The sequence below is a fragment of the Sorex fumeus genome, unplaced genomic scaffold (assembly GCF_029834395.1).
Source record: "Sorex fumeus unplaced genomic scaffold, SorFum_2.1 ptg000038l, whole genome shotgun sequence".
Lineage (NCBI taxonomy): Eukaryota > Metazoa > Chordata > Mammalia > Eulipotyphla > Soricidae > Sorex > Sorex fumeus.
The window spans coordinates 5,829,177-5,853,176 of record NW_026606095.1 but is presented as its reverse complement, the minus strand read 5'-3'; the positions used below and the strand labels follow the sequence as shown (position 1 = coordinate 5,853,176).

Sequence of the window (24,000 nt, the reverse complement as noted above, 5' to 3'; positions counted from 1 at the left end):
GAAACAAACTGCAAGTGCTAAGCCTCCTTCATGTATTTCCAAGTGTATTTAATAGTTCAATGCAATAAATACTTATTGCAAAACCATAAGTACTTCTATGCAAAGTCATTCTTGAGAAGGCGCCAAAGCGCATGGATCTAGCAGTGAGAATAGGCAAATTTCCTGCCCTCGTGGAATTTTATTTCAATGTAAAAAAGCAAGTATGTCATGGGTCAGCTAGGACAAGGACAGTGCAGACAGAACATGATCGGCAGATGGAGTGCATCAGAAGGAGTAATTTATAAATGGTCAAGAAAGGACTCACTGTTTAGATGGACAGTGAAAGAAGTTCAGGGAGTTTAGTGTAGATATCTTGGAGAAGAGTGTCCCTGACAAAAGAGAACATCAAGTGCAACATCGCTGAGATAAAAATATGCTTTCACTGTTCTAGGAACAGCATCAAAGCCAATGTCTACAACACAATGGTGGAGAAGTTGGGATGAAGCCAAGTAGATAAGGTTACAGGGGACTAGCTCATATGTCTCTATCCCAACTCTGCTTGCACAGTAGAATTACCCCAAGGAAATTTTCTTAAGTGTCAATGACTGAGACTTAGTCAAGATGGATAAAATCACTATCTCTGGAGTTGAGGTGTGAGATAAAACGTTCTTTCCTAGATGGTTGAATATTAGGGACATGTATATATGTAGACCACTGATGTTTGTGAACAGAGAAGTAAAGGTAAAGGTAAAGGTAAAGGCCCTCCCGTTGATCATTGATTTGCTCAAGCGGGCCCAGTAACGTCTCCATTGGAGACTTTGTTGAACAGAGAAGTGACACATTTAATATTCTTTCAGCTCTAAAAAAGACAATCAGTTGCTTGTTAGCTGAGATATAGACTTACACCCTGACAAAAGAAATGGAAAAACATTTTTGACAAATAAACTCATTAACAAAGATAAGTTCATAGACACAGAGCAACCAATGATAAAATGAGCCCCAAGCATTGATAAAACTTGTATCATAAGCCAACATGGGGTTGGGGTGGGGGGAACTAGAGATACCTGTAAGCCTGGAGCAAACAAAGTAGATCAAGGTGGACTCTGAGCTTGCACAGAGCTAGATCTGAGGCATAGTCAGGGAACTGCCAGTGATGTGAACTCATTCTGATGGACAGCGTTCAAGTTCTTTATCCAGGAAGTGGGATAATAATGTGATCTAGTCACTGAATATATCAATGAATCATCTATTAAAAGGGTAAATTTAAATGATTTATCTTCTGAACAATAACTAACTTAGCATGTGATGCTAGGGGAAAAGGCAGCTCAGATAGAGAAGGGAGCACCAAATAAAGGGTGTTGGGAGGATCCTCCCAGGATAGGTGAAGGATGCTGAAAGTAGACTGTAGACCAAACATGATTGCCACTCAATGCCACTTTTGCAAACCACAACACCCAAAAGGAGAGAGAGAGAGAGAGAGAGAGAGAGAGAGAACAAAGGGGAATGCCCTGCCACACAGGCAGGATAGGATGGGGGAATGGAGGGTGGAAGGGATACTGGGATCCGTGGTGGTGGGAAACGGGCACTGGTGGAGGGATGGGTATTTGATCATTATATAATTGAAACCCAAGCACAGAATTTGTAAGTCTACAGCTGCACCTCATGGTGTCTCACTAATAAAAATTTTAAAAAATTAACTAACTTAGCATGTGATATAGAAAATTGAGAAATGGCATAAAGTCAAATTGAAGAAATGTCAGAGATACTCTAATTCTTATTAGCTCTCACAGTTTTGATATAGCCCAATCTGTTTTTACTTGAGGACTTCACAAATTGTGCTGTTAAAAGTATTTCTGGTTCTGGGCACCATGACTAAACATTTCCTTCCCAGTTGACTTCCTGAGTTTATTTACTGCATCATTGGTTATCTTAAATAAACTTTTACAAAGATAGAAGAATTATTTTTCACTTTTGAAGTCACTGGTTTATATAATTTAAAACATTTATGATAAGGTTTCATCATGGATTCACACTTCCTAGATGGGTAATACTAATCCTCACATAAACTATTTTAAAAATATGAGCAGTAAATTACACAGGCAAAGGGCAAAACAAAAATCTTAGACAGACATCATCTTCTAAAATATATTAATAGTCCCTTAGTCAATAGTGAAAAATTATAAACCAACAGTTATTTCTACATAATCCAAACTGTATAATTAAGGATCTTCAAAGAAAAACTGAAACCTCTAAATTTATATTTCCTCACAAAAACATGACTAATTTAAGATATACCAAAGCTCTTCTTCAAGACAGTTTATCATATACTGTTTTTCATATGAGAAAAACTTTAATGGAAAATATCATTTGTCAACAATCAGTATTTTAAAACTCAAAATGTCTCCTAAGAGAAAGTTTTTAGGGAATCTCATATTTATTCCCATGGCAAGAAAGTACTTGTAACTTGGTCTTTATAAGGTCTTTGTTTAACATATTTCTGGACCTATTTCTTTAGTAGGTAAAAAAAATATGTATGACAGAAATATCAAACATTGTCCCTGGTGCTCATAAATACTCCACTGTATTGTCTGGAATGACTTATCTCAGTCCTGACTGTGGGCTCAGATTTACTGTACAGTTCATCAACTTCTCAGCATGATGGATAATGAATGTTTCATTTACATCGCTAATTGCCAAGCCATGGTTCCTGCAACCTTTAACCCGTATGCTTTATCCCATTATCACCATATGTCAATATAATTGCATTTAACATTGCAAATGATAAACTTTATTCTTGAGAAATATCTTTCACAAAGAATTCGTGTGGGGATTACTGATAAAATACATGTCTATTACAAGAAATGACAAAGCAAACCAGAACAACAAGCAGATTCTCAAAACAAGTAGAATTCATCTTTGGTCAAGTACCCTTGATTTCATAGTCGGGGAAGCATATTTTCATAAGGGATCATCTTTGGAGCTTTTAATTCAACAAATTTATAAAAGCAAATGACCAGAGTAGTATAACTGAATTTTTGGAAGTATGTAATATTACGTCTCCCTCCCCCCAAAAAAACTTTTAAGAAACTGGTTAGTGATAACTACATGATTAAATTTATTTTTTGTCTTATTTAATTATCAGCCAAACAGTAACAGAATAATTTCCTAGCACCACTATTTTAGATTTAAATATATTCAAGATAGGAGAGAGAAAAATCAAATACTAATATCCTAACCTGAAAGAAAAGTTGGTTGATCACATTTTGGACCATCATATTTTATATTCAAAATTTATTTAAAAGTAGAGTCCAGAGTGATAGCACAGCAAGTAGGGCATTTGCCTTGCACACAGCTGACCTGGGTTCTATCCTCAGCATCCCAAATGGTCCCTCAAACACTGCCAGGAGTAATTCCTTGAGTGCAGAGCCAGGAGCCCTTCCTGAGCATCGCTGGGTGTGACCAAAAAAACAAACAAACAAATAAACAAACAAAAATTTATCTAAAAATAAGGCATAAGAGGAAGCTAAAACAAGGATGGATTGGGGCAGTAATGGGCAGTGATTTGCACAAAGATAGACTGAGACAGATAATGGAGTAGGTATTATGAAGGTATAAGAGATAATGCCAGGGGAATCTCCCAAAGAAACAGACTGCACTGCAAATTAGCATATACCTGCCACCTTGACCTCCAATGTGTCCAATCAATGGTAAATATTTCCACAGGATTTTTATACCACACAGCTAAGGTTTATCAGTGACATTTATTTTTTCCTAATCTCTATGGCTGACCCTTCAACAAATCCTATAAGTTATAACCCAGAAATATATTTCCAGTTTGCCTGATACAGTTCCGCACCCTCCATCATAATTAAGTCACTGCCATTTCTTCCTGGTCATGAATAGAATACTCTAGTCCATCTCTTTTGTTTGTCTTTTTCTCTTTTTTTTAATCAATTCTCAGTCACGTCTCACCCTACTTACAGTTCTCATAAGGTTGCTTTTGTATTTAGGATAAAATTCAGCTGTTTACTCTGGCCTGGGGTGATCTGACCTGACCCCCTGTCCAGGATAACCTGTCACTCTCCTACCTATGTTCATTCTGACCCATTCAGTTCACAAAGGATGTTTTACCCATTTCTTTTTTTTTTTAAATTTTTATTAGTGAAACACCATGAGGTACAGTTGTAGACTTAAAAATTTTTGTGCAAGTATGAGATTAATACCCAAGAATAGCTGAGATCAGCACCAGGAGGATTACTCCATAACTTAGAGGCCAGCCGGGTATCCTAGAGGAAAGGGCTATTCAGATAGAGAAGGGAGCACCAAATAAAGGATGTTTGGAGGATCCTCCCAGGAGGGGAGATGCATGTCGAAAGTAGACTATGGACTGAACATGTTTGCCACTCAATGCCTCTTTTGCAGACCACAACACCCAAAAGGAGAGAGAGAACACAGGGGATTGCCCTGCCACAGAGACGGGGGGATGGGGGGATGGGGGTGGGAGGGATATTATCCATGGTGGTGGAAAATGGGCACTGGTGGAGGGATGGGTATCTGATCATTGTATAATTGAAACAAAAGCACAAAAAATTGTAAATCTACAACTTTAAAAAAAATAAAATAAAATAAAGGGGGAAAAAAAAAAAAATTTTTGTGCTTGGATTTCAGTTATACAATGATCGACTACCCATCCCTCCACTAGTGCCCATTCTTCACCATAAATGATCCCAGTATCCCTCCCATCCCACATCCCCCCCATTCCCCCTGCCTCTGTGGCAGGGCATTCCCTTTTGTTCTCTCTCTCCTTTTGGGTGTTGTGGTTTGCAAAAGAGGCATTGAGTGGCAATCATTTTTGGTCTATAGTCTACTTTCAGCATGCTTCTCCCATCCTGGGAGGATCCTCCCAACACCCTTTATTTGGTGCTCCCTTCTCTATGTGAGCTGCCTTTTCCCCTAGCATGTGTGGCTGGCCTCCAAACCATGGAGTACTCCTGGTACTTATCTAGGCTATTCTTGGGTGTTCGTCTCCTATTTTGTTACTTTATGTTCCCCAGATGAATGCAATCTTTCTATGTCTGTCCCTCTCTTTCTGACTCATTTTGCTTAGCATGATACTTTCCATGTAGTACCACTTGTATGTAAATTTCATGACTTCATCCTTTCTAACAGCTACATAGTACTCCATTGTTGTTTTACCCATTTCTTGAAAGTATCAAACTCTTCCCTTTGCCTGCAATATTCTTACTTTTAGTGTTCTCTTACTGGAGTGCATTCTTATTTCACGATCACGACCACTACCATCCTGTTGTTCGTCGATTGCCTCGAGCAGGCCCCAGTAACGTCTCCTTCATCCTAGCCCTGAGATTTTTTAAAAAGTGCCATATTCAAGGCTCTTTCAGAGTTAGGAGAATGAGACCCTTCATTGTTACTGGTATTTGGCATATTGGGTGTGCCACGGGGAGTTTGCCAGACTCTGCCGTGTGGGCAGGTTACATTCGGTAGCCTGCCAGTTTGTCCAAAGTAGGCATGAGATATTGTGACATCTTATTGCATTCTTATATGTAAACTTAAAATAACTTTCTCAAGATGTTCTATACAATCTTCCCATGTAGTGTAAATTAGGTTATATAATCATTACATTTTTCTCATGGAAGCATCCTATACTTTTTTCATATTAGATTAAAAGATCTGTTCATCCGTGTGATTGATTACTGTCTAGCTTTCCCACAAGACTTAAAGCGCCAAGATGATAAGAATTGTGTATGTTGTATCTACCTCTCTCCCTCGTGGTTAACACAGGGTGGATAGAATTGATGAAGGAATTCTACTAGGCTCTCATTTCCTATCAATAAAGTGTACAACAAGGAAGACAGAGGTGCTAGTGTCAAGATAGAGAGACAAGGATATTTAGCAGAGTCAGAAAATAACAGGAAAGATCAAACAAACTTAAGGATCCATGCAGGTGAAATGACAAAGGATTTCCAGGATGGAAATGAGTGAGTGGGTGATAAATGTCTTTTTAAGAGAAAACATTCAGCACTTCTCATCAGTCTAGAGATGTGGTAGCACAGACTCTGAAACCAAATTCTGCATCTTCATATTTTATGATTTGGGGATAGTTTTGAGTCTCTCTGTGCCACACTTTCTTTAGCTGAAAAATGAAAATAACAAGAGCTGCTTTTCTCAGAGATGTTAGAAGAATTAAGAGTTTGATTTTTGTATGACTCTTTAAAGAGGGTCTGTTGTGTGTTAAGTTCCATATAAATGTGCTTTAATAATACAATTTTTCAATAATAAGCATTATAGTTTGGTTTAGAAATATTTCCTTGGATACAACTGCTTTTATATTTAATGGCTTATGAAACATATATGTAGTGTCTCAATATACATTAAGATCAGTAAGCAAAGACTTTGAATATTAGCAGTGATACATCCCAGTAACCACTAATTACACAAGTTGTCTGAGAACTCAAGATACTGAAAAACATTGGGCAGCTGAATGGCTGAGATGAGTTGCATGAGTGATATGGTGGAAAGAGAGCCAGGCCAGAATATGGAACCAAGGACCTGTACTACACACCTGGGTGATGACAACAAACTTCCATCCCAGACTGTTGTTATCCAAAGACCTTGTGCTGAACAAGATCTGACTTAGCTCTCCAAATTTTGTATCTTATATTTCCTTAATTTCTAAAATGTCCAAATCTGTGGTCAGAGGAATAGTATAGCAGTACTTTGTACTTGCCTGGCCCAGGTTAAATCCCCAGGATCCCAGATAGGTCTTTGAACTTGCTAGGAGTGACCCCTGAGTACAGAACCAGGAGCATGCCCTGAAGACAGCCAGATGTGGCCCAAGACAAAAATAAAATGCCCAAGGCAGAGGCTAGAGATTTATCTCAAAAGGTATCACACAAGAAAAGTGGGCTTCACTGACCAAGACTGGAACCCCAGGCTGCAGAGTCTCCTGAGCACTGTCCACGGTAGTACTGGAGACTCCAGGACCACTGGATGCCTCTGGCAGACCCCTGCCACCACAGCACCTCAGCAGAACCACATTTAATCAACCTAGCATTTCACAGCAGGCTTGGATGGCAGAGTATTGCTTGGCAGAAGCCTCCACACCGACTGAGCACTGATTTGGAGTCTCCCAAGTTAGTTATTTAAATAAGATGCCAAAAAGGTGCACGGGACATTGTGGTGATTAAACAGAAAGGCAAAGCACAAAGTCAGAAACAAAGCAGACTACACATGAGCTGGGTCTTCTTTTGCATCCCTTACCCAGAATTCTTGAGACCTGAGGATTTGCCAGATAAAGATGTGAGAGGAAGGCTGGGAGAAGGTGCCAGCTATAGGAATTGGGGTGGGGTGGGAGGCTTAAACATCTTTCTGTGCCAGCTGGCCCATGAGATCAGGAATATCTCTTGACATGCTCAGCAAAGAGGTTTACGTAAGGTACAGGGGCCGAAAACCAAATTATTCATTCCAAAACTCTAGTTCAGAGTCTGCTGATATCTGTCATTTGTGATCTCAAATGGTAGCATACCTTTCCAGGAAGGAAATTAGAGTGACTGGTAGCCTTACCCATGGACACCTCACATGTAGTGTAGCTAAAGCTTATATCACTGAAAATACAAGATAAAAATATTATATCTGAATATTGCTGTGTTCTTGCATATTTTCAGCCCCTCTAAGCATCTCTCACACACAAACAAAAAAGAAAGCACCAAATGATTGGGTTATAAAGTACACCAAGAACCTTATTTCCTCTTCATAAATGCTCTTTCCTTCCTTCCTTCCTTCCTTCCTTCCTTCCTTCCTTCCTTCCTTCCTTCCTTCCTCCCTCCCTCCCTCCCTGCCTGCCTTCCTTCCTTCCTGCCTTCTTTCCTTCCTTCCTCCTTTCTTTCCCTTTCCTTCCCTTTCTTTCTTTCTTTCTTTCTTTCTTTCTTTCTTTCTTTCTTTCTTTCTCTTCTTTCTTCCTTCCTTCCTTCCTTCCTTTCTTTCTTTCTTTCTTTCTTTCTTTCTTCCTTCTTTCTCCCCCTTCCTTCCTTCCTTCCTTCCTTCCTTCCTTCCTTCTTTCCTTCCTTTCTTTCCTTCCTTCTTTTATACTTTTCTTTCTTTCTTCTTTCTTTTTTTTGGGCTACTTGGCTGTGCTTAAGGGGTACTCAAAGCCTACAGGAGTATGCTGACCATTAAATCCAGGGCTCCTACATATAAAACCTATGCCCCAGCTCTTTGAGTTATTTCCCCCAAAGTCCCTTCCTCAGAAATTCTTAATCTCATTGACTTCTTCTAGCACTATTCACTCCTCTTGCTTTTCTACTTCTTAGAGACTAGTCTGGAGCGATAGCACAGAGGGTAGGGCGTTTGCTTTGCACGCGGCCGACCTGGGTTCAGTTCCTCCATCCCTCTCGGAGAGTCCAGCAAGCTACCAAGAGTATCCTGCCCAAACGGCAGAGCCTTGCAAGCTACCCGTGGCATATTCAATATGCCAAAACAGTAGCAACAAGTCTCACAATGGAGATGTTACTGGTGTCTGCTTGAGCAAATCAAGGAACAATTGGTGTTCCAGAATGCAAGACCCATCCTCTGCTCCTGAGTCCTTCCTGGTGACTGTCTGTCCCTCTTAGATTTTCCTCACAGTCTTCCTCTCTTCCCTTGCCATAATGCTTTGTGTTCATCTTCAGGTAAGCATATCTCAGGGAAAGGTGGTCAGGTGCCACTTTGGGACATCAACAAATATGGTCCTGTGCCTAATCCCTGTTTGTGGGGGAAGAATATTAATATTTGGTGTACTTTGTAGAGGCACACAGGAAGTCAGCCCTCCCAGCAATGTTCTTTGATGATGGTTCAGGATTGGAAATGCAGCCACCGGTGAGCCAAAGCAATGAGAGAAAGAGAAACAGGCAGGTTTTGAATGGTCTCAAAAGATTTAAAACAAAACAATTGTTGAGCTGACCTTGAGACAGGTAAGCAGAAAGGAGACAGCCATGGATTCTCAGGTGAGAATTTCAGCTTTGCTGCCTAAAATATCTATGGCTGATCATTTTCTAGCCTCCACTTTCTAATAAGCAACATAGCACTGTAGCACTGTCCTCTTGTTGTTCATCGATTTGCTCAAGCGGGCACCAGTAACAGATCTCCATTGTGAGACTTGTTGTTATTGTTTCTGGCATATTGGATAAGCCATAGGTAGCTTTCCAGGCTCACCCGTGCGGGCATGATACTCTTGGTAGCTTGCCGGGCTCTTTGAGAGGGATGGAGGAACTAAATCCAGGTCAGCCACACGCAAGGCAAATGCCCTACCTGCTGTGCTATCGCTCCAGCCCAATAAGCAACTTAGAGGTATTATAACATGGGTTCAGTTAGCCTCCTGTTTTCAGCATTATTGATTCACCTTGCCACGCTCTTTTTTTATGTCTAGTTCCTAGGCCTGTACTGTGATGCTTCTATTTTGGTAAGCTAACATTTTCAATTTGTTTCAGAGGCCATATATGTCCTTGTTGTTGCCAGTATATAAACAGTTCACTGTTTTTCCTTGAGCAGGCTGCTATCACAGAACATCTATAAACATCTGTACTGAGTCACAGGTTCTTCCTAGGACGAAATTTATGCAGCAGAACAACATATAGATGGAATCATTTAACTAATCACTATCATCCTAAATCTCCCTGTGCACAATGAAATTCGTTTTCCACTTTGGCATCTATTTTCAAGACCCCAAAATATCATTCCACTTAATAGCCATCAGATCAACCTTTTTTGAACCCTTAAGATTGTTATGTGCTGTACACCTTTGGAATTCAAGGACAGTCCATTTTCCACATCCTTATGCAAATAATCACTGCTGACTCCAATCATGGCAAAAATCCTGAGGGACACCATTGGAATTTTACAACTCAAACTGGAATCCTTTATCTCTTCTCTTTGTTTCCTTCTGACATAAAGTTCAAATGCTCAGCCTCTGTGACCTTGTGTCTTTCGCTCCCTTTTGCCTCCTTTGTCATCGCCATCATCCCTTTCCTGTACTCAAACCAAACCTCGCTAACTTATCACTTCCCAAACACTATTATTCCCCACACGTATTTCCTCTGCCTATATAAAGCCATCTTTAAAGTCATGGATGATGTAAAGTTTGGAATAAATGCAATATCAAAACTCACATAAGTAAGGAACACTTATGGGATTCATTATTATACACTGAATGTATGACTTCATAACAAATGGTTTAAATAAATTTGAGGGATACAGAGTCACAGAGAGAATGCTTTGGGTGCATTCTCCCAAGATAGGGATGTGGGGCAAAACAGAGAATTTAACATCCTATATAACATCATTCATTTCTCTCTCCATTCATAATCCCCCAGGGTAAGTCAGCGATAGAGAAAGAAAGAAAGAAAGAGAGGAGGCACAGAGGGAAAGAAAATAGCCTGTGGGTTGTACAGAATACCTTGACAATCCGGGAGGACAACTACAATGTTCTCTTGTGGGTCCCACAGCCTCTGGGGGGAGCTGAACATTTAGTTTCACAAAATCGAACAGACTTTTCACACAACTAAGGCAGTGTCAATCTTGAAAGTTAACTCCATCCATTTCATTGGTATGGAATTCTATATTCAAATCGTGCTCCTCAGAATTTCAGCAAATCCCAAAGAGACTCATGTCAACTTGGAGTTGTGTCTTTAACCTTTCCAGTGATGAAGAAAAAGGGTCCTCTCATTCACTGCTGTTGAGATTCACTCCTAGCACTAAAGCTGCAACACGGCCCCACTCAGGACTAGCCGTAATGAGCTAACTGCTGTGGCTGTGTGCAACCCAGAGCGTGTGTCTCTCTCTCTTTGACCCATTATTGCAGACTGAAAAACAAGCATGTTTTCAAATGGCACTATGAGCTGCCAATGATGTATCACCATCATATCTCATTATTCTCCACTAAATGTGATAATAATGTGATCTGTTAACATAAAAAAAGTTTGACTTCACAAAAGCAGCTGGAAATGGACAACCACAATATGCATAAATCTAACTCCTACCATCGGCTCCACACTGCTTGACACATATTGTTAGAAGCACCTCGCATTTGTGAGTTCTCTTAAGCAAAATACTGGCATTAGGTCTCAGCTGGGGCTGCACATCAGGCAGTTTAGGGAATATTCGATTCTCAGCAGAAGCCAGAATTTGAATTCCTTCATCTTTTAGGAATCATTTACCAGGTTTGGAGAGGATTAAGGCAGCTCAGGTACTGCCACAGAGAGAGCTGAACCCCCCCACCCTCCTTCATTCTTTGATAACCAAGGATAAAATGATCTTCACGGGGGAGAAAAGGAGAATTCTAAATGGTACCAACAGCAGAGTCGCAAAGAAACATTAGATCTAAGCTTGCATTGGTCAAAAGAAGAATAAGTTCTGAAGCAGATACTTGCTGTTCCTGTCCATGAGTCACAGTCACTAGCAGGACCCAAAGCTAGAATCTAGGTCTCTAGGAGTTAAACTAATAATCCGAGTTGTGAGTTCAACTTCCTGATACTAGTACAAACTTCTGGTCCTCTGGATCCTTTCCATGACACTTCTAGCATTTGCTTGCATGGCTCTATCTTTGCCCTTAACACATTACTTATCAGTCTTTACTCTACTGCTTCATCTTTTTCCATAAAAAAAAAAAACAGGCTCTGTTTCCGTTCCCACCACCAGACAATCATTTGTTATTGCTAATAGATACTGTGCATTGGCTAGATTGCCTTAGATGAACTTTAAGTGTTTATAGCTTAAAATGTCCAAAGTCAAATGCATTCTTTTCTTCTCATTCTTTTGTCTCCCAGACTCACTCCTCTCTGTTTATTACTGATTGTATTTAACAGCATGATTCTCAATGGAGTCATGCAAATTAGAATCCCAGTGGCTCTTTGTAGTACACGCATGCAAGGTCTGAGGGGAGAGAGTCGCCAGAGCCAGAAGGATGACAGATTAGGCTATTTGAATGGAGAGGCTCACCTCGGAGCCTTCACAGCCACCGGGAGCAAAACTGAGATGCTCCTACCCCCTAGGGTGCACCATGGTTCCCTCCCTTCCCAAGAAGCCCTAGAATTGGCTACAACTGAGAACACCAATTAGGAAGACAGATTTTTGTATCTGTCATATCATCTTTTAAAACTTGCTAAGAATTTCCTTTTCCAAAATACCAACTCAAAATTATTCTTCCTTATATTATTTTGGCATAACCCAGTGCTTACTTTGTTATATCTTTTCTTGCTCTCTTAACACCTAAATGCTTTTTTGATCTCTTTATTATTAGATTGTATTGTTATTAGTTATTAATATTTTATCATCCTAAATATTTTATCCTCCAACTCATTCAACTTAATAAAAATTCCTCATCACTTTTTGATTTAAACATTTGGTAGCTAGCCAAGTTTATTAGTATAATTTTGTATATTTTTCTTTTTTCCCCAACTTCCATTCATTTCGTTCTTGGTGTTGAAAATTCTACACATCTCACCTCATTCATTTTTTTAAAATTCATTTATGGCACAGTGATTTACAATATTGTTCAGGATAGTGTTTCATGCATACAATGATCCAATAACACTTCCTCCACCAAAGTATCCACTTCCCTTGGCCATTATCTCGTTGTCCCCTTTTATGCACCCTGCCCATTCTCATGCTCTACATCTGGAGTCATTGTTTGGATCAGATCTATGGCAGCTCCAGACTGGCAATGGTCTCCACAGTTCTTCCTTAATTAACACACACACAGACACACACACATACACACACACACACACACACACACACACACACACACACACACACACACTTTCTCTCTGGTCTCTTTACCCACTTTCCGCAGAAGAAAACTCTAATACCATGATGTTCATAGATGCAACCTGCTCCATTCAAAATTTTCCATCCTTCCTATTTTGGCCATTTGTCGTCACTATACTTTCTCTGTCACGTGCAGCTCCAGAATATTCTTCAAAGATGCCTTCAGCTCTTCAACCCAGCTCTTCTTTCAAGAGTCTGCTTAAGAGTTTCAGACTTCTGAAGTCACCACCAGCAACAGAAATGCATGTGCTCTAACTCAAAATTAAAATGCTTTCTGCAGTACACTATGACAGTCTCAGTACTTGGAACTATCTTTAAGAAAAGTCTTACTCTAAAGAGATTTAACTCTTCATTGCCTTTACTGAAGAAAGAAGAATTCAAAAGCACAAAGTGCCTAATATGAACTGACTGATCTGATCATTCCAATCAAATGAGAAGTGTCTCTTATGGTGGGTAAATTTAGAATAAGCAAATGTATTATTTTATGATACTAAAAATACCTTTTGAATCTAGTTAACAGTTGTTATATTTAACTTTTAACTCACAATCCTTTCCATCTTGTAAAATTTCTTGATGAGACATGGTTAAATACTTGATTTTGAGTCAGATGTCTTCATTTACAAGGCATGTCTACTTATCAGTCATAAATTCTTGAGGGAAAATTCAATCTTTTCATCTGTAGAATGGGGTATTTTGATCAGGAGAAGGAAAGTATATTATGACTATTAACCAAATGCTCAGTAATCCCTCAGAAAATGTTAGCATAATCAAATGCTTGAGATGTGTTAGTTTTTACAACTATTTCAATATGAAGGTAATTATAACCTAAGCAGAATTCCATATATGAGTATATATTGTAGGCATCATGGATTTTATAAAAAAGAACAAAATTCACATTTGCAGGTAGAAAAAAATAAATGCTTGGCCTGAAGTTTGTACATAAGCATATCTGATTCATCTAGTTCAATAAATCAGATCCCAGTTCAATTTATGTTCTATTGTTTTGAATCTCAGGGAAAGGTGTATATATAAGACTGAAGATGAATTGCACTTGGATAACTTACTGGAAAGGACCAGCAAACTTTTCCAAGTTACTCTGTCAGGAAAGGAACCAAGAAAGAAGTAGAATTTAATGTTTTCTCAAATTCCTCCAGCTTCCATTCTTATACTTTTAGCTGGAAAACTGACATTTCTTCACTTCTTTGGAAAATTTAATTAATTAAAAAGCTTCCAGGCAAGCAGTCAAAGTGATAGTACAATGGGTAGGGTGTTTGCCTTGCATGCAGCTGACCTAGGTTCAATCCCCAGGATCTTATATGGTCCCTTGAGCTCTGATAGAAGTAATTACTGAGTGCAGAGCCAAGAGTAAGCCCTGAGAATCTCAAAAGAAAATGTTCACAGTAAGTTCCTTCCAACTACATTGCCCAAAATCCCAACAATCAAAACAGAAATTCTGCAATTATTAAATAATAATAACAATCATATTTTAAAATGAGTAGAAGAGGGACTGGAGTGATAACAGGTTCGATTCCTAGCATCCATATGGTCCCCCGAGCACTGCCAGGAGTAATTCCTGAGTGCATGAGCCAGGAGTAACCCCTGTGCAATGCCGGGTGTGACCCAAAAAGCAAAAATAATAATAAAATAGCACTATAGCACTATCCTCCCATTGTTCATTGATTTGCTCGAGTGGGCACCAGTAACGTCTCCATGATGAGACTTGTTGTTACTGTTTTTGGCATATCGAATACGCCACTTTCCTACTTCTCTTTCTTAGTGTGGGGGCTCCCATAACCCCCATAGTGGTGCTGGGGTGGTGGGGACGGATAGGGGCACTTGATGCTGGGGGTCAATTGAAGGCCTGCAAAGCACACACTCCATCTTTTAAGCTGTCTTTATGGCATTTTTTAATACTTCTTAAATAATTAGAACTTAAAAAGAGAAGATGGATAGTTTGCGACATGTGAAAATTAAGTGGGATTAACATATAGGACTGGATCGATAGCACAGCATTTGCCTTGCACGTGGCTGATACCGGTTCGATTCATCCACCCTTCTTGGAGAGCCCAGCAAGCTACCGAGAGTGTCCAGAAAAGCCTGGCAAGCTTCCCGTGGCATATTCGATATGCCAAAAACAGTAACCACAAATAATAAAATAAAATAAAATGAGTAGAAAACCTGAACAGACATTTCTTTTTTTTTTTTGATTTTTTTTTCTTAAATTTTTATTAGTGAAACACCATGAGGTACAGTTGTAGACTTACAAATTTTTGTGCTTGGGTTTCAGTTATACAATGATTGAATATCCATCCCTCCACCAGTGCCCATTCTCCACCACCACCAGTCCTACCTCTATGGAGGGCATTCCCTTTTGTTATCTCTCTCCTTTTGAGTGCTTGAACAGATATTTCTTCAAAGATGACCAGCTGAAGGTCAACAGGTTCATGAAAATATGTCCATCATCTATTATATTAGGAAAGTGCAAATCCAAATGGTAGCAGGACTCATCTTACCCTTGTGAAAGTGGCTTTATCCAAAAAAGACAAAAAAATACTGCAGGATGTCAAGGGAAAAGGACTCTCATCCTCTATTGTTGAGGATGTAAGCTAATGTAGTCATTATTGAACATAGGCTGAAGATATCTTGAAAATTTGAAAAAAATGGCTAGGGATGTGGCTGAAAGGTCAAGTCAAAGCCAAGCATGTGTGATGTACTGAATATGATCCTCGGTACCAAATACCTGCACTTCTGGCACACGGGGAGTGGCTCTGGTGAACCAGGAGCACTGCCAGATGGAGCAGCACTGAATAGCTGTGCCTGAGCTATGAACTCTCTGCCTGCACCACAGGGCTGGGAGACAATGTGAGTGGTCCCGGGTAAAATGTATAAAAAACAATGAAAACAACATATACGCTAGTTATTCTACTATCGGGCTACATCCTTCTTAATTACTAGTTCCAAGATACAAGTGCCTCACTATGTTCCTCGCAACACTACTTACAATAGATCAGAACCAGGAATAGCCTAATTGCCCACTGTAACCTGATGAATAGAAAGAAGAGGTTCTGCTAGATCAAGACAATGGAATATTATTTAGCTCCAGAGAAAGATGAAATCTTGCCATCTGAAATCCTGTCATACAGGCTTTGGTGCATCACCAACGCAAACTGTTCTGTGTCAAAGTCCAGTTCTGACCTTTGCCTCCCATCCTGTGAGTACCAGATGACCAAGCACTGAGAACAGCTGTCTCCAGACCCTCAATAATGTCTCTGTGGTGCCCAATGCTTAAGCCCCTGCTTCTATGAATAAGGTGACAAGGTCCACAGATAAAGATGAATTCAAATCGTTATGTGGAATGACACGTACTTGACAACCAGAGACAAAGTTCACAAAACAAAGGCTGAAAGGATGTGGAAACATTTTACTGAATTTGCCCCTAAGAAGCCACAATATGAGACTTTCTGATGGCCAAGTAAAATGCAGGACTGAGGGAGAAAAAGGAAGGAGACTTCTCTTCCCAACAGCTTGAGGCTTCTGTTCCTCTGTGAGTCTTCTTGAATCCTGTGTGTTGGCCTTGTTCATTGTCCAAACACTCAACTTTACTCCACAGTGATTTTGCAAAACGTTGTCAGCCATGAGGAGCAACTTGAAAGGAATTATGTCTTTAATATCTCAACAATCTCCTCTTTAGTCCAAGGCCTGACTTACTAAAATCTGGAATCATTGACAGATTAATTAGATAATTTAACCAACAATAGAAACTTGCAGAGCCATTAGATGCAGTAAGCCTCAATGGTATGGGAAATTTTTGTGCCCATAAAATAATTTATCATAATATTTTGCCAAGATTTCATCTTCACTGATATCTGTATTCTCAAACCCAAGAAATGAGTCATGGGAAATTCTAATTTTTAGCACTCTGCATATGACTATATATCATTTAGTTTTTACTTCCTATACATCAAGTAAACCCATTTCCTAGTCCTATTGCCAGTAAATCTGCAATAAATTAAATTAAAAATCCACATAGGCAAAGCAAAAAGTCAAAAGATAAGCTTATGAAAATGAGGGGAGAAAGATTGGGCTTCCCCAGATTTACTGAAAGAGGCTGTGTGTTTGCCATGAACCAGGCCTGCTGAGAGAATAATGCTGAGCATTCCATATGGCAGATATCAGATTTAGACACACAAGAAAAAAATTTTTCTAATTCTTGAATTAATTGTGCTCTGTTTATTAGGAGTGACATCATATCCAACAAGTATGCAAGACATGACATGGCTAGACATTCAATGAGATATCCTAGTACAATGAAAGACAATGACCAGACTTTTCCAAGTGAGGAAACTTACATTTTATTATTTGAAATTCAAGCTTGCTAAGGATTCCTTTACTTTATTATTATATTGTAAAACAGGAAACTGGAGATGATTGTCAAACTCTATTAGAATAAATAATTAGAGACTCACAAATTTATCCATTTTAGATGTAGAGAGTTTTCTTTCTGACACAAAAGACCACATTAATTAAAAAAAAAACATAATTGGTATTGCAAATGAACCCCAATGGGAAAACAAAAATCTGCCCTTTCATTCCGCAAGGAGATTCCTCCTTGTTATGAGGAAAGTCTGAGCTCTAAAGCCCGCAGGAGCTAGACCACAGAATTCCATCACTGGGCTTGTTGACTTTCTCTGCACCTTCATTTGGATCCAGGTTCAGATACTGACTGCAGTGTGAGAAATCACTCAGCCTTTGAAAATCAAGTCATGGCACTGGCAGGACTCATGCAAGCCTTTTCTTCTGCCTGCTACACTTTCTTCACTTTCTCCTTCAATTATTAGGCAATTAGAACTGAATAATGTCATCAATTGTCCTTGGCAGCCATTGTTTCTTTCCTTTGCCACGTGGTTTCTAGAACTTGTTACCACAGTTGACTAATTTGTTCTACCTGGCCAGAATTAGTTCGGTTCTTTGGTCAGTTTCTGAATAGATGGCAGTTAGTGGCATTTTAGTGAGAATGGAATGGTCCTATAGTAAATCGCATGTGTTCTATTCCCAGTATTTCATGTAACTTTCTAGGTTTTGTTATTTTTTATAAGTTCATGGTGCATCCAATAGTTATGGTGGAGATCGTGCTGCTAAATGACAGAGAAAGGACTCAAGGAATCGAGCACAGATGCAGCAGAAGAACAACGGATTACAACCAGTCTGTTTCCAAACTTGACTCAGAAGTATCTTGCAGAGAGAGGAGGAAAGATTCCAAAAAGGAAGAATAAAGCTTCAAAGCCAGGAAAACTCGAAGAAGATGAAAACTGCACAGAGGAAAGGCTGAGGCTGAGAAGAAGCACCTTGGGTAGGGCTGTGTGATCACCCAGGAGCAGCACTGACTGCTATCACCCCCCAAAGATGATCTGAGAGAGCAGCCAGCATTGTGTTCCTGTTCCCAGGGTGAAGCAAGGGGACAGCAGTGCAGATGTGAGGAACTATGACAGATCAGGAGCAGGTAGACAAGGGTGAGGGTATACAGAATTCTTCTCTAAATGCCCCCAAGTGGTATGATTTTGGCAGAGAGAAATAAATCTGATGCTTGGGATCTAACAGGATCATTAAAATAATAGCTACTGTGGCACATGTGCCCCAGGCATCCTCTGGGACCCTGGGTCGCCCACCATCCCTGAGCTTCTTCCTGTTCATCCCCAATGCCGCGCCCGGTTTTTTCCTACTCCCGGGTTGTACCCCCCCACACACACACCAGGTACCCGTAGGTGGCATGACCTCTTCAGAAATGGGCAAGGTTTCTGCAGAAGTGGGACTGGCCTTTAAAACGGATGCAGTTAAATTACTCATATTCAGCAATCTCCATCTCAGTCTCCATATCATACCAATATGAAGAAACAATGCAAATCCCCACCACGAGGAGAGGACAATGAAGAGTCCAGAAGTCTCAGTAGTAGTTATTCACTTAAGGGAGCTCTCTGATAAAGAATTCAGATATGAAGTAATGACGATTTTCAATGAACTCAATGAAACAGTGAAACAGATATCCAGTAAATTAAAGGAGGACATGAAAGAAACAATTGAGAAAACACGGGAAGAAAGGAGAGCATAAATTGGAAAGCTACGCACAGAAATGTCACGAATAAAAGATTCGGTAGATTAAATAAAAAACTCAGTGTGTGCCCTCAACAGTAGAATGTCTACAGCTGAAGACAGAATTAGTGAGCTAGAAGATGAGCTGCACAAAGCCTACAGGCAACAACAAACAATGGCAAGAGACATCAAAATAGCTCTAGAGTGAATCAGAGTCCTAAGGGATGATTCCAAGAGAAACAACATTAGAATCACTGGAGTATCAGGGAAACAGTCCCAATGAAAAAGCCACGGTTGAACAAATCATTGCTGAAAAGTTCCCAGAGCTGGAGAATGCAGGCATCCAGATTCAAGGAGCCCGAAGGGTACCAGCTAAAAGAGACTCTAACAAAAACACTCCAAGACATATCATAGTTAGAATGATGGATGCCACAGATAGAGACACAATACTGCAAGCAGCAAGGTCAAAGAAGTAAATCACATACAAAGGAGTACCACTTAGATTCACAGCAGACCTATCAGAGGAAACCCTCCAAGCCCAAAGGCAATGGTGGAATATAGTGAAAAAACTCAATGAAATGAACACTTCACCAAGAATACCTTATCCGGCTATACTTTCACTCAAACTTGAAGGAATGGTATACTAGTTTGTGGATAAATAACAGTTTAGGAACTTCATAGACTCAAAACCAAACCTTAAAGAAGGGCTAATGGGACTACTGTAGGACAAGACAAACCCCTACAAGCACAATAAACCCTTACAGAAAGATGACACAAAATCCCATAACAATAATCTCTCTCAACATCAGTGGTCTAAACTGACCAATTAAGAGACACAGAGTGACAAAATTAATTCAGAGACAGAAGCCAACATTCTGCTGCCTACAAGAAACACATCTGAACAATCAGAACAAACACAGATTCAACGTCAAAGGATGGAAAACAACCCTGCAAGCAAAAAAAAATCCTCTCAAAAAAGCTGGGGTAGCCTTACTAGTATTGGACAACATAGATTTCAGGTTGAAAAATATTAGAAGAGATAGTGAAGGCCATTTTTTATTAATCAAGGGATATGTACAGCAGGAAGAAATCACATTCCTAAACATATACGCAACCAGTGAGGGTCCAGCCAAATATCTACAACAACTGCACACAGACCTTAAGAAAGACATTACAAGCAACACAATAGTAGTTGGAGACTTTAACACCACCTCATAACCCTTGGATAGATCAAGAAGGTTAAAGCTCAGCAAGGAAATAATGACTGTGAAGGAAAAAATAGAAGACAGAGGGCTAATAGATCTATACAGGACTTTATATCCCCCCCCCCCAAATACACATTCCTTTCCAGTGCACATGGAACATTTTCCAGAATAGACCATGTGCTGGGCCACAAAGCATACCTCAACAGAATCAGGAAGATAGACATTGTACAAATTCAATGTGATTCCTATAAGGATACCCATGACATTCTTCAAAGAAATGGAGCAAACAATCCTGAAATTCATATGGAACAATATGCCCCCAAGAACAGCTAAAGCAATTCAGCAATTCTTGGGAAAAAGAAAATGGGAGGAATCAACCTCCCCAACCTCAAACTCTACTACAAAACAGTAATAATTAAAACAGCATGGTACTGGAACAAAGGCAGAGCTGCAGACCAATGGAACAGTGTTGAATATACTGATATCTCTCGCCAAAAATATGATCATCTAATCTTCGAAAAGGGAGCAAGAAATGTGAAGTGGAGCAAAAAAAGCTTCTTTAACAAATTATGCTGGCAAAACTGGACAGCTACATGCAAAAAAATTGGGCTAAGATCTCTACCTAACACCATGTACAAAAGTAAGATCAAAATGAATTAAAGACCTCACCATCAGACCAGAATCCATAAGGTACATTGAAGACAAGGTTGGCAAAACCCTCCACAACATTGAAGCAAATGGTATCTTCAAAGATGACTGGCCAAGCAAGTGAAAACAGATATAGACAAATGGAACTATCTTAAACTAAGAAGCTTCTGCACCTCAAAAGAAACAGTGACCAAAACACAAAGACAGTCTACAGAATGGGAAAGGATATTAGCCCAATACCCATCCGACAAGGGGTTGATATCAAGGATATACAAAGCACTGGTTGAACTACACAAGAAGAAAACATCCAACCCCATCAAAAATCACTGTCACTGTCCTCCCGTTGTTCATCGATTTGCTCGAGCAGGCCCAGTAATGTCTCTGTTGTGAGACTTGTTGTTACTGTTTGGCATATCGAATATGTCACAAGTAGCTTTCCAGGCTTTGCCGTGCAGGCAACATACTCTCAGTAGCTCGCCCGGCTCTCCAAGAGGGGTGGAGGAATAGAACCTGGCTCAGCCAATTCTCAGCCTTATGGCTAAGATTAAGTGTAGTATCCCATCAAAAATGGGGCGAAAAAATGAACAGAAACTTTCTGAAAGAGAAATCTGAATGGCAAAAAGGCACATGAGAAAATGCTCTATATCACTAATCATCAGAGAGATGCAGATCAAAACAACAATGAGATACCATCTCACACCTCAGAGACTGGCCCACATCCAAAAGAACAAAAGCAACTGGTGTTGGCACGGATGTGGCGAGAAAGGAACCCTCCTTCATTGCTGGTGGGAATGCCGACTGGTTCAGCCCTTTTGGAAAACAGTATGGACGATTCTCAAAATAGAAAATTGAGAAATTGAGCTCCCATTTGACCCAGCACTCCCATTTGATCCACTCCTGTGAATATATCCCGGAGAAGCAAAAAAGTACAGTCAAAACGACATCTGCACTTCTATGTTCATTGCTGCACTGTTCACAATAGCCAAAATTTGGAAAAAACCCGAGTGCCCAAAAACAGATGACTGGTTAAAGAAACTTTGGTACATTTACACAATGGAATACTATGCAGCTGTTAGAAATCATGAAGTCATGAAATTTACATACAAGTGGTACTATATGGAAAATATCAGGCTAAGTGAAATGAGTCAGAAAGAGAGGGACAGACATCGAAAGATTGCATTCATCTGGGGAATATAAAGTAACAAAATAAGAAACTAACATCCAAGAATAGTGGAGGTAAGTACCAGGAGGTTCATTTCATGGCTTGAAGGCCAGTTGTACATGCCAGGGGAAAAGGCAGCTCAGATAGAGAAGGGAACACCAAGTAAAGGGTGTTGGGAGGATCCTCCCAGTATGGGAGATGCATGCTGAAAGTAGACTACAGACTGAACATGATTGCCACTCAATGCCTCTTTTGCAAACCACAGTACCTAAAAGTAGAGAAAGAACAAAAGGGAATGTCCTGCCACATAGGCAGGGTGGGATGTGGGGTCTTGGGGGATGGAAGGGATACTGGGATCATTGGTGGTGAAGAATGGGCACTGGTGGAGGAATGGGTATTTGATCATTGTATGGTTGAAACAAACCCAAGCACAAAGGTTTGTAAGTCTTACAACTGTACCTCATGGTGTTTCACTAATAAAAAGAAATAGCTACTGTGATCCCGCCAGAAATATTCCAATATTATGGCTTAAATATATTGTAAGAATAACTTGTTTCTAACTGGCAAGTATTTTTCTTGTTATTTTAATTTTGGTCTTTTAGTAAATTAGAAGGTTTCTTTCCCTTTTCTAGATTTGGACTTCATTATACTCTGTGCTTACTTGGGGCTTCATTTTTAATGGCACTTCCCCTACTTCCTGTAATGTCCCTTAAAGGTGGGTCTTCCCATTTTATAGACAACTAAACTGGTGCTCAGAGTTAGGCAATTTTTCCAAAGTCAAAAAACCATGCTGAAATTTAAATCTAAGTAGATTCTACCATTTAGAATCTGATCCACCCACATTTATGATATGATCTATGCAAGGGAGACAGAGAGAGAGAGAGAGAGAGAGAGAGAGAGAGAGAGAGAGAGAGAGAGAGAAGATGGAGTTCTTGGGCCTTCATGCCTGAGATCAGAAGTGATGGTAACTTTTCAGGCTGAACGAACTCTCTGAAACAGCAGCTAATGAGCATATAGAGAGTAAAGTCAACAGTGATACTGCAAGGAGCAAGCCATAAAGTTGACATTTATTAATCAAAAAAGAGATGTGTTCTGTAAGGGCAGGGAGTTGGAGGTTTGAGAAATGTTAGTCTGAAGGTGCCATCAATAAGTAATAACGAGTAAAATGACATGAACTAATGCAAGGTTCATTGTGCCTATCTAGGGACAATCTTGATGTTGCTGCAATAAAAACACATTTTGTCTCGGAAGTTTGTGGAACTGGTTAGGAATAATGATTCTTTATTGTTTTTCTTTTTAAAACTTCTGGGTTTTATTTTTTTTGCCTTTTTGGATCACACCCAGCAATGCTCATGGGTTACTCCTGGCTCTGCTCAAGGGACCATATGTGATGCTGGGAATTGAACCCAGGTCGACCGCATGCAAGGCAAATGCTCTACCTGCTGTGATATTGCTCCAGCCCCTCCCTTTAAAAACTTCTGATCAGGTTCTATTCAATCAAGATAAATTGTGAAGAAAGCAGAAACTCTGTGTGGCACTTACCTAAGTACCATAACTCTACTTAACTTGCCTTAGATTTAGAATCAAAGATGTTCTAATTTAAAAACCTATAGAGCATTGCAATTCATTTACCAATCCTTTGTCTCACATACTTAGTTTACAGTTTTTGAAACAGAAAGAAAAACAAGGCTTAGTGGGGTCTACACAGCTAATCTAAGACACAGCTAAATCTAGATCTAAAATTTCTGTATTAGGCTACCCCACCACCATCATTTATTGTTTGCTAAGGAGCTGAGGATTGAACCCAGGGCCTCAGGCATTGAAGGCACATTCTCTGCCAGTGAACTACTAAATCCCTGGTCCCCTAAATCTCATGACTTTTGACTACTGCTTCATGATTCATTATTTCACAGAAAATAAATCATTTCAGCAAATCTGTTATTTCTTCCAGTCTATTTTCCAAAAAGAATAAATCTGTAAAGATAACAGTGAACTTAACAGCTGGGACTTAAGTAACTATCAATATCCACTGGCTTCGTGACAATATATTTCTTTATCTGAAGACAATCAAGAGTTGCTTTTGAATCTTCAGTAAGATTA

The 24,000-nt window shown here is 39.7% G+C and overlaps 1 protein-coding gene across 1 annotated transcript in view; it reads right to left on the bottom strand.

Moving 5' to 3' along the window:
- The window catches only part of PRUNE2 (prune homolog 2 with BCH domain), a 227,345-nt gene that overhangs the window by 164,550 nt on the left and 38,795 nt on the right, over positions 1-24,000 (bottom strand). The window lies entirely within an intron of this gene.